At 39.8% G+C, this 9273-nt stretch overlaps 1 long non-coding RNA gene across 1 annotated transcript; it reads left to right on the top strand.

Annotated features, from left to right (window-relative positions):
* Nucleotides 1–811: 811 nt before the first annotated feature.
* Nucleotides 812–8849, top strand: LOC147800357 (uncharacterized). The gene is made up of 3 exons (XR_015427369.1): nucleotides 812–1137; nucleotides 7986–8064; nucleotides 8748–8849. It is a non-coding gene; the product is annotated as an uncharacterized LOC147800357 (long non-coding RNA).
* Nucleotides 8850–9273: the final 424 nt, after the last annotated feature.

Here is a 9273-nt window from a genome sequence, read left to right as displayed (position 1 = left end):
GAAACCTCATCAATATTGGAAACCATTGGAGGAGACGATCTGTGATGACAATAATGATATGCCGTCATGAGCTCCCTTTGTCAGCTGCGCCAAATGTTTCATATCGGCATACGCATAAATTTTACGTTGAACGCTGCCACTTAGACGTCGTTTCAAATCTGGTGAGCAAACATTGGAAGGGAATGGTATACGACAGTTTTTTTTAACCAATTTATGTGATCTTCATTTCACTTCCTTTCCCATTGTCACTCCATTCCCTGTTTTAATATCAGAAATAAGTAACCACCAAAAAGTCCTTCACCATCCGTTGTTCAAGCAGGAAGTTCAGCCCCACTCTTAGTGTGACTGTCAAAACCAATACGAGCTCCTTTCCTTGAGTACTAGTACGAGTACTTTGGTAAGAGTATGAGTGCGAGTAGAGGGCAAGTTTTTCTTGAAAGTACGAGTACCAGTACAAGTAGATTCTCATGAGTACCGAGTACAGAAAGAATTATAAGAATATAAGAACGGGTACGACGACGAGTGCGAGTTTTAATACGTACTGCACAATTGGACATTGGCTTTTCCAAATTAAGGTGTTTCCCTCCGTTGCGTCGTCTAGGATTAGCGCTTCCGTAGGTGGAACACTAGACACAATGAATGGTATTAATAATTAAGACCTGCTGGCGTAGATGGGAGACTGAATAGAATGGATAGAATTGGTAACTAAGACCTGCGTAATTGAGCCTGCACAACATACACCATACAATACCTTTTCGGGTAGCAAAAAATTTATTAGGTAGGCGATCACGACCACAGTTGTGTCATTTCCTGGAATGAAACGCGATTGATAGGTTCCCATTTTGCCTGCTCCTTTGGAATTAGGTGTCTTCTGGCGTTTAGCTTGTTTACCCTTGAAATTTACAGGACCGGAGCTTGTTTGGACGTCAGCTACTTTGGGCTGAAACTTTCTCGAAGTTGAACTTGTTCGGACTTGAGACCTTTGGAATAGAATTCGTTTGGGCTGGAGATAGCCCAAACACAAGTTCATTGGCTGGAGTTCGTTTGAACGCAAGAAGATTCGTACTTCAGGTCATTTGCATTTCACTTGTTATCCTATGGAAGACTTTTATTACAGCCAGCACTTGAAGTTGATAGGTAAGCTAAATGTTAAATAACTCCTTTTCGTTTGAGTTCAGCGCCATCATTCGTTCGATATTCATTGATCTAATGGACAAGGTTTGGATAGCCTATGTAAGTCGTTCAAGTAAAATAAAGTCATTCAAGTTCACACGAAATGCAATAGATTCAAATTTGCTACATTCAAATTGTTACAACTGAAAGATGCAGTTACCACTTTCGGACCCGATTGCATCGGAATTGCATCCAAATTGTTCCTAATTGGAAGACTTAAGTTCAGGCTAGGGGTTCAGTGCCATATTTCTGAAATCCCTCAATTCTTTTGCTCTCACAACTCTCTAATGTAGGACATTTTGACTGTATAACTCATTAATGAGCTAGACGGACGCATTTGTGGCCCTTTTACAGGGATGCACCCTTAGATTCTCCGATATATACATGTAGTCGGAGTACATTAATAGGCTTTGGAGGCACTGGGACCCGCAAAAGAAATCTCCCGACACAGCTTCCAGGTAGTTTACGACAGAGCAATACCCCTTGCAATGTCAGGCTTGTGGTGTATGAAATCGGGCGTGTGGGTGTTCCCCAATACACGTGAGGGGCAACAAATTGTATGTACACCACGATGAAGCCCAACGTGGAAGTCTTTGCATGTCTAATAAATTCAAAAGTGATTCGTTATACAAGTGGAACTGAACATTACATGAATCAAGCTCAGACACATTATAGTTTGAAGCAATCCTATGTAGGCCTTATAGTGTTAAACGGTAAAACAAAAGTCAGGTTCATCGTAGCCCAGTATGTATTGATAAACTATAGATAAAGCAGTAATAATCGATAACTCAAATTGCCTCACCCTTAGAAGGTGTCATTATTCAAATTTTCCCGAAGTGTGACCTCTTTGCTCAGAATATGCAGAGAAACATGATGTAAGTTTGCTTTCACAACTGTGCAAATACAGTATGTATCGATAAAATATCCATAAAACATAAATAATTGATAACTCAAATTGCCCTACCATGACAGGGTGTCATCGTTCGAATTCTTCAAAAAATATTTCCTCCTTATCCAGAATATGCGAAGAAACAATGTATATCCAACAAAACATGGTGTGATCTGGACATTGCCTTGTTTTCAAAACCCTACCCTGCCCTAATTAAGTTTGGTCTAGTCAATTTTAGTCTAGACAACCTAGATTCATGCTAGACAATATCAAATCATAAATGGGGGTGGGGCTACATCTATTGGTAAACAAATCTTGAGCGTGTCCATGGTAACTGGAAGTTTATATGCACCTTAATGACAAATCTTACCATGTAAAGAGTTTTCGCAGATTGTATAACTTGTATTTGTTGACATTTTGTCGTTTGGGATCCAAATTGGGAATGGAAGCATCTTATTTATTTTATTTCTATTAGTAGTTGCTGGCCGGGAATGTGCTTCAGGTTAGGGCGCGGTCTGTAACACGGCAGATGTAAGCTGACTGAGCAGTCGCGTTTACATGCGAGTCGACAGTTTGTGGACAAATCGACCTTTCATTTAGGAACACTGACTGCGTTTGAAGTCAAAAACAGGCAACCCGTGCAGGCGTTTCCGTGGCCATACGGTCACAAAGTTGGCTTTCATTGTCTTAAATTAAGCCTGTGAAAACTGAAAAGTAGATGTCACGGAGCCCCGATTTTGCGTCTTTGGCTAATGAATGTGACAGCTAGCACGCTAATCGAACTGAAGCTTAATTAATTTAAACACGAATTATGCTAGCCTATTTCAGGAACTTTCACGCACAGAAGAAGAACAAAACACACACAAAACAAAATAAAAAAACAAACAAACAAAACAAAAACTCAAGCAAAGCCCCAAGGATGGCGACAATTTAGTTTGAATGACCGGACGATTCTGGAATGACTAAAACGCACGCGGGTGTCCTGAGTATGAAACTGAATATGACAATGGGGAAAATGAACCAACCAAATAAATAAAATGAAACAGTTATTGCTGAAATTACCAGGCGAATGTACATTTTTTATGTACATTACAGCTTTTGGTTTTCTGTTCTTCTCTAATTGGGTTTATAATCTTTTTGAGGGTCTCTTTTTCTCTTTTGTGGTTTACAATAAAGTCAAAAACGGAAACACCATAATATTTCCTTCCAAAGTATTGACTTATTCGTCGTAAAAATGCGGCGAGGGGCCCGCGTTCACCTACAGATAAATAAATAAATAATTAAATAATTTATTGCCGATATTCGTGGATAATTTGCAAAGACAGTATGAGACAAATTACTGGGGTAATTTTCGTGACAGGTTTCGATTTTTTCGATGAATTCCTGCTTCGCAGTTTGGTCTACTATTGTAAATTGATTTTGTTTCTTTGTGTCGGCGCCACAGTCAGAGCACATATCAATTAATTTTTTGGCTTGCTTAGTTTATGGCTTCCTGGATTATCGGTTATAATAGGACTCCACCGTTCCGTGTCACGAACCACACATTATGTATCTACATGGCGAGTCTGTCCAATCCTTGTTCTTTCTCATCAACCACAACAAGTAATATGGCAAAAGCAATAATCACTGAAAATTAAATTCCACGATAAAGGCAAGGCCACAGCGTGTTGAACAAAGGAGGGGAAAATAACTTTAGTTTGGTGATTAATTTTCGATATTACCAAGTGATGATGGGCAGCAAATGATCTTTATTTTGTAAAGAATTAATTTTAAGCTGCAACAAACCGTACTCGCAACGCTCCCCAACAGAAAGGGGAGGCGATATTAATTAATATTTCATTACATGCAGTTCCAAAGGAAATTATCGAGTATGGTTTCGGGACGCTTTCTGACAAGACCAATCAGCCGACAAATTAGAAACTACTGTGAGAGTGGCCCTGTGATATATGCCAGCGAACCCTCACACTAAAAGGCAGTTGGAATCCTAACAACAAAATCCTTCTTTTCGTTAACTTGCTTTATTTATTTCTGTCAACAAATATAAGAAACTAAAATGTGACTCTAATCAGTCATCTTAGATGGTAGTCGCATACAGGTCGCTACGTATGTCAATGGTTTGACAATATGGGCGCCATCGCCAACAACATGAAAAAAGAAAACAAAATTAAATGTAAATATTAATAAATAAAAAAAACAAAGAATAAAAAATAAATAAATAGAAATAAAACAAAACCGGGAAAACACAGATAATTTAAGAACAACAAATAAAAATAAAAGAATGAACAAAAACACTCAAAAATAAATAAAGTGAAGGATGAGTAAAATGAGAAAAGATCAAACTATAAAACTTAAAAAATAAGAAATAAACACCATAAAATATTGATAATTAAAAGATAAATTAAGAAAAGAGAAGAAAAAGTGAAAAAAGAAAATTTTGTGACAAAAATGACAAAACCTACCTGATTTATTATTTTAAAGAAGTAAAAAAAGCAATCTCGCAAAACAAAATTGTCACTTGCAAGACAAAGTTGTATCTCACAAAACAAATTGTATTCTCGTAAAATAACTGACCTACTACGAACTATGGTGTACTATTGACGAAAAACATTTCTCTATCTCTTTAGCCTCCCTCCAGGCGACGCAACTATACGCCGCGACGGCACGACGGCTCCCTTGCGTCATGCCGCTGGGTCGCACCGTCGCCTTCTTGCCATTACGTTTGTACACACACGACACGTCGTGTCGTGGGGTCGCCCGTCTCGTCGTGCTGCCTTAGGTCCTTTCCATGTTGCATTTTTTCCCGCCTAAACGTCGCCCCTTCGGTCGCCTGTCGCGTCGTACGTCGTGTCGTGCATCGCGTCGCCTATTACGTCGCCTGAAGCACGACGCAACGCACGACACGACGCACGATGCGATCGACGCGTCGTGTGTGTACAAACGTAATGGCAAGGAGGCAACGGTTTGACCCGACGGCACGACGCAAGGGAGCCGTTGTGCCGTCGCGTAGTGTAGTTTTGTCGCCTGGAGGGAGGCCAGAATCTTACTTAATTTTGTTCGGGGTCTTTTTACCAGAAATTTTAAACCCCAAAGGATGTCTCTTTTGTTTCTGGCACCATTTCTCTACTCTCCATCCACTCCACATCCCTCCATGAAAATTACTGCGAAAAGGAACCATAGTTAAAGCCCTTTACTTATAAACAGGTACGTTTCACCACTGACCTCAATTTACAGAGTAAAAGCAACATGCAGTATGGAATGGCAGTTGAAATTGAATCAGCATATTACAGACATGATTTTCTTCATGTACTTGCGCAACAAACTGTAACATGTCTTCTGTCCTAATGTAAGTCCTTCACAGTTACAGAAACCTACATAGAAAAATATGCCGTATATGCAGAATGCACATGTACTACACATGGATTCGTTTCAATTCTTATAACAGCAACATTTAAATTAAACTTGTTTTTGTTTTTGTACTAAACATGAAGACATTCATGACAGAAACAATCATTCATGCCTCATGCCTTATTGCCTTCACGTTACCAGTACAGTTGAAATCCCAAAGACTCGACATGATGGACTTAGGCAGGCGAAAAGCCTGTCACTGGGCCAAAGAGTTCCATGGCTCTCCTAAATTCTAAAGTTGGCCAATTTGCATCACTGTTGCAGAGATGATCTCAGCCAACCTTTCACTCCACGTGCTCGTCTCAAATCCAAAGTCCTTAGTGGAAGCAGAGGCATTCCTAATTGAGAAATACAACTTGGCAGAAAAAAAAACAGAAAAAAAATGGAAGAATCAACAATAACAGGTTAAAGAACGAACAACTTAACATCCAAAAGGAAAGAATTTTAGGTTAAATCACTTTGGGTCTAATTCACAATTTTTGAAGGCACTCTGATTCTTGTCCCATCTCAGTGTAGATAGGTAAACTCCAGAGGAATAAAACAAGACATTCGGTGCAACTTCCCAAAAAAATTTCAAATAATTTAAATTAATTTGAGCACAATCCCCATCCTTCACGGTCACATTCCCGACGCGAGCCTCTCACAGAGGTTCTGTTCATTTTTGGAGACTCTACAGAATATTTTTCTCCGCCGTATTCCCGACTCATTATTGAGATATTGCACTCTCCGTGGCTTACTTATAAGCTTCCTGGAGGGGGAAGGCAAAGAAAGTGGCCTAGTGATAGGGGTTCCAGACCAGTTGGGTCGCTCAACGAACTGACTGCTAGTGGTCCACTGTTAGAGATGGCCAGTGCTTCCATTAGGAAAGATGCAGAGACTCATCATTGAGCCGAGGGCTCCAATCCTGGGCAAAGTTGTTGGGACTCGTGTCCATGGCCACGCCCTCCCCGGGTTGCACAGACCATAACCAATGCACGTTTCAGAGGAAAATTATTAACTGCGCATGTCTTATTTTCAGGGCCATTTGCATACGTAATAAGGGCCATGAGAATTCTTGCCAGGCAAGCAACTGCTTCATTTCATGAAATGTACGTCTTGTTTTCACTTTTTGGAAATAAAAGTACCTGACAAAAAAATTTTCATGGTAAGATAAGGCCTTTTCCTAACGTGTTTTGTGAAAATGAAATTGAAAAATAGTACCTGAGTGATCAAAACTAGTGATTTTTGTGGAAAGCGTTTTGTAAGAAGTAGTTTCGATTTTTGAAGGCTTGAAGCACAGAATTTGAAGTTTTCCTGAGATTTTCAAAAGTGGGCTGTGGTGGAGAAAGGTGTGAAGCTTTTAGATTTACTGACGGTTTTCCACTAGATGTTTTTTCTCTTCCCAACCGGATGCGTTTTGCATATAGACTTGACTCAGCACCGATTCCATTTATCCCGCATAATCTATACGTGCTTGCGAGCGTAAGATTCAGACACTCTGGAACAAAGGACGAACGCAAAACTACAGTAAGTTAAAATGAAAGCAAGTTATTGAAACCAAGGTCTATCGGTCATTATGGCATTGCCCGGAAATGTTGAAATTCACGATTATAATCACCGGCTCCGATACGCGCGAGACATGCTGTTGCTCACAAGTGTACCGTATGTACCGTGCACGGTACGTGGCTTGATCGGTTTTGCGCACGTGAAGCACGTAGATCGTGCTGCGTGGAAGTGTCTGTATTTTTAACTCAGTTTTAGTCAAAAACATCTAACTAGACAAAACCAACTTTACATCTAACTAGACAAAACCAACTGTATTGTGTGGTTGAGATTCTGGCCTGTCGCAAGCGGTGTGTCGTTGTTCTGGGTAGACTTCTAAAATTGAGAAATTTAGTGGAAAAAAGACCAAGAGATCGAAGTTGAAAATGGAAATATTTTATCACCTTAGCAACTAGTTTGAGCCTAAGTTTCATTTTTATGTAGCATTTCTTTTCCTTATTCTGCGGTGTTTTATTTGGTGTAAGCCTTCTAGAGCACATACAGTGGGTTTCAATGTGATCGTTTGTTAATTTGTGCAACCGAAGTCTTCAAAACGAAAAGGCTCAACAGAGGATTGGCAAGTTACTAAGGACATGTCCGCATGGTTCACAAGGGTTTGGTCAAGTAACTGCCGCGCAGGGTCGATGCCGTTAATTTCCACACGTCGAATGGGAGTGATACATGGGAATTGACACTAGCATCGAACAGTTTCCACTGGCGAAAAGGTCATCAACATGCGATCAGCTCCGCTGTAACCCACCCCATGGCAACAACTTAAGCTTGACTTTTTTTGGCCAGTTGAGGTAGCCCCAGCCAATCAGCTTTGCCTCGTGGTGCTTGACAAGCACTCCATACGGCCAGAGATCGCTACAAGTGCAAACACCTCTGCCACTGTGATCATTATCCATTTTATGTTCGTAAAATGAGGCCATCTATAACTCTTAACTGCCAATAGGCCACCGTTTGTATCTTACCAGTTTGCCCACTTCCTCACCAGGCATAGTATCGAGGACTGTGTAACTGCCCGATCCAATCAACAGAAGACCACATTCTACATTAACACTAAGCGTCGACTGGTGAGTGGGCTAGGATTAAACGACGATTAAAACATACTCAAGAAGGACAGTAGCACTCGTCTCTTTTGTTCAGATTTGTTTCACAAACCAAACAGACAAGGGCACAAGAAACATTAATAAATAAAACATTAATTTATTAAAAAAAATAATAAGCCGGTGCTCAGGGAGTGGGAATTTACAGATTAAAGTTCAGATGATTAAGATGATTTTGCCATCCCTTTCCATACATTTCTTGTTTATTTTGTGAAATTCATTGATGTGCCGCTTTTTGATCACTGAAACTATACTTCCACCCACAGAGAGATGAAATACTTGTCCTGTTTGGTTCAGGAGATGTGAAGGAAGAAATAAATTTTCTTATAATTGTTCCTAGTCTGCCTTACCTTCAATCAATAACTTTTATATCTTGGCGTACACTTTCGACATGGCACGAATGCTTTGCCAAGATAAAGTTAGGAAATTGTTATGCATGGGGGGCATTTTATTTTAATTCAAAATTAAAAACATGCCAAGCATAAATCAATAATTGACCTATTTTTTGAACTGTTGACATTCAGAATAACTTTGGACAAACTATGTAGAGTGTTTGGGTCTGTGACAAACATTTGAAATCTCGGTTCACAAACCTCAAAAAGCATACTTTTTCGGTATCCCTTAATTTTCCCCATTCTTCTTACATTCAGAAGCTGACGTACTGGTTTCAGCACCTCCGCGATGGCGCCGGCTTCACTGATGGTTACCATCGCATTAACCTTGTGCTCCGTTAATGGTGTATACTCTACGAGCTTTCGTGTCGGTGAGGCATACGCAATTATGATTGTTATTGTTAGATCGAATATCTCCAGTAATTTTATTCCACTTGAGAGCGCAAGGGCGCCAAATTATTGTTGATTCTGACCGAAACATTTCGACTAACACATGAAAATATATTCAAAACAAGAAAAGCCGGATGTATTGAGTAAATGCTCATCGTCTCATTTCTCCTTCGAAGTGTGTTGCATTATTTATCGAGTAAACTAAATTTTCTCCTCTTAAGTGCAAATCTTTTACTACAGCACTTGAAGATACAGATTTTGTTTCAATAAATGTCCAATTGTTTGGCTATATAAAGGGTTTTGGGTACGTTTTTCATATTTATGCTATTACGGGATGCTTTTCTGCATTTAACAACTTACTGAAATCAACTAAGAAGCAGATCCACGGCGGAAC

The sequence above is a fragment of the Acanthaster planci genome, linkage group LG01 (genome assembly GCF_054643075.1).
Source record: "Acanthaster planci isolate LZ-2023a linkage group LG01, COTS_SCS, whole genome shotgun sequence".
NCBI lineage: Eukaryota > Metazoa > Echinodermata > Asteroidea > Valvatida > Acanthasteridae > Acanthaster > Acanthaster planci.
This window is presented reverse-complemented; position numbering and strand designations above follow the sequence as displayed.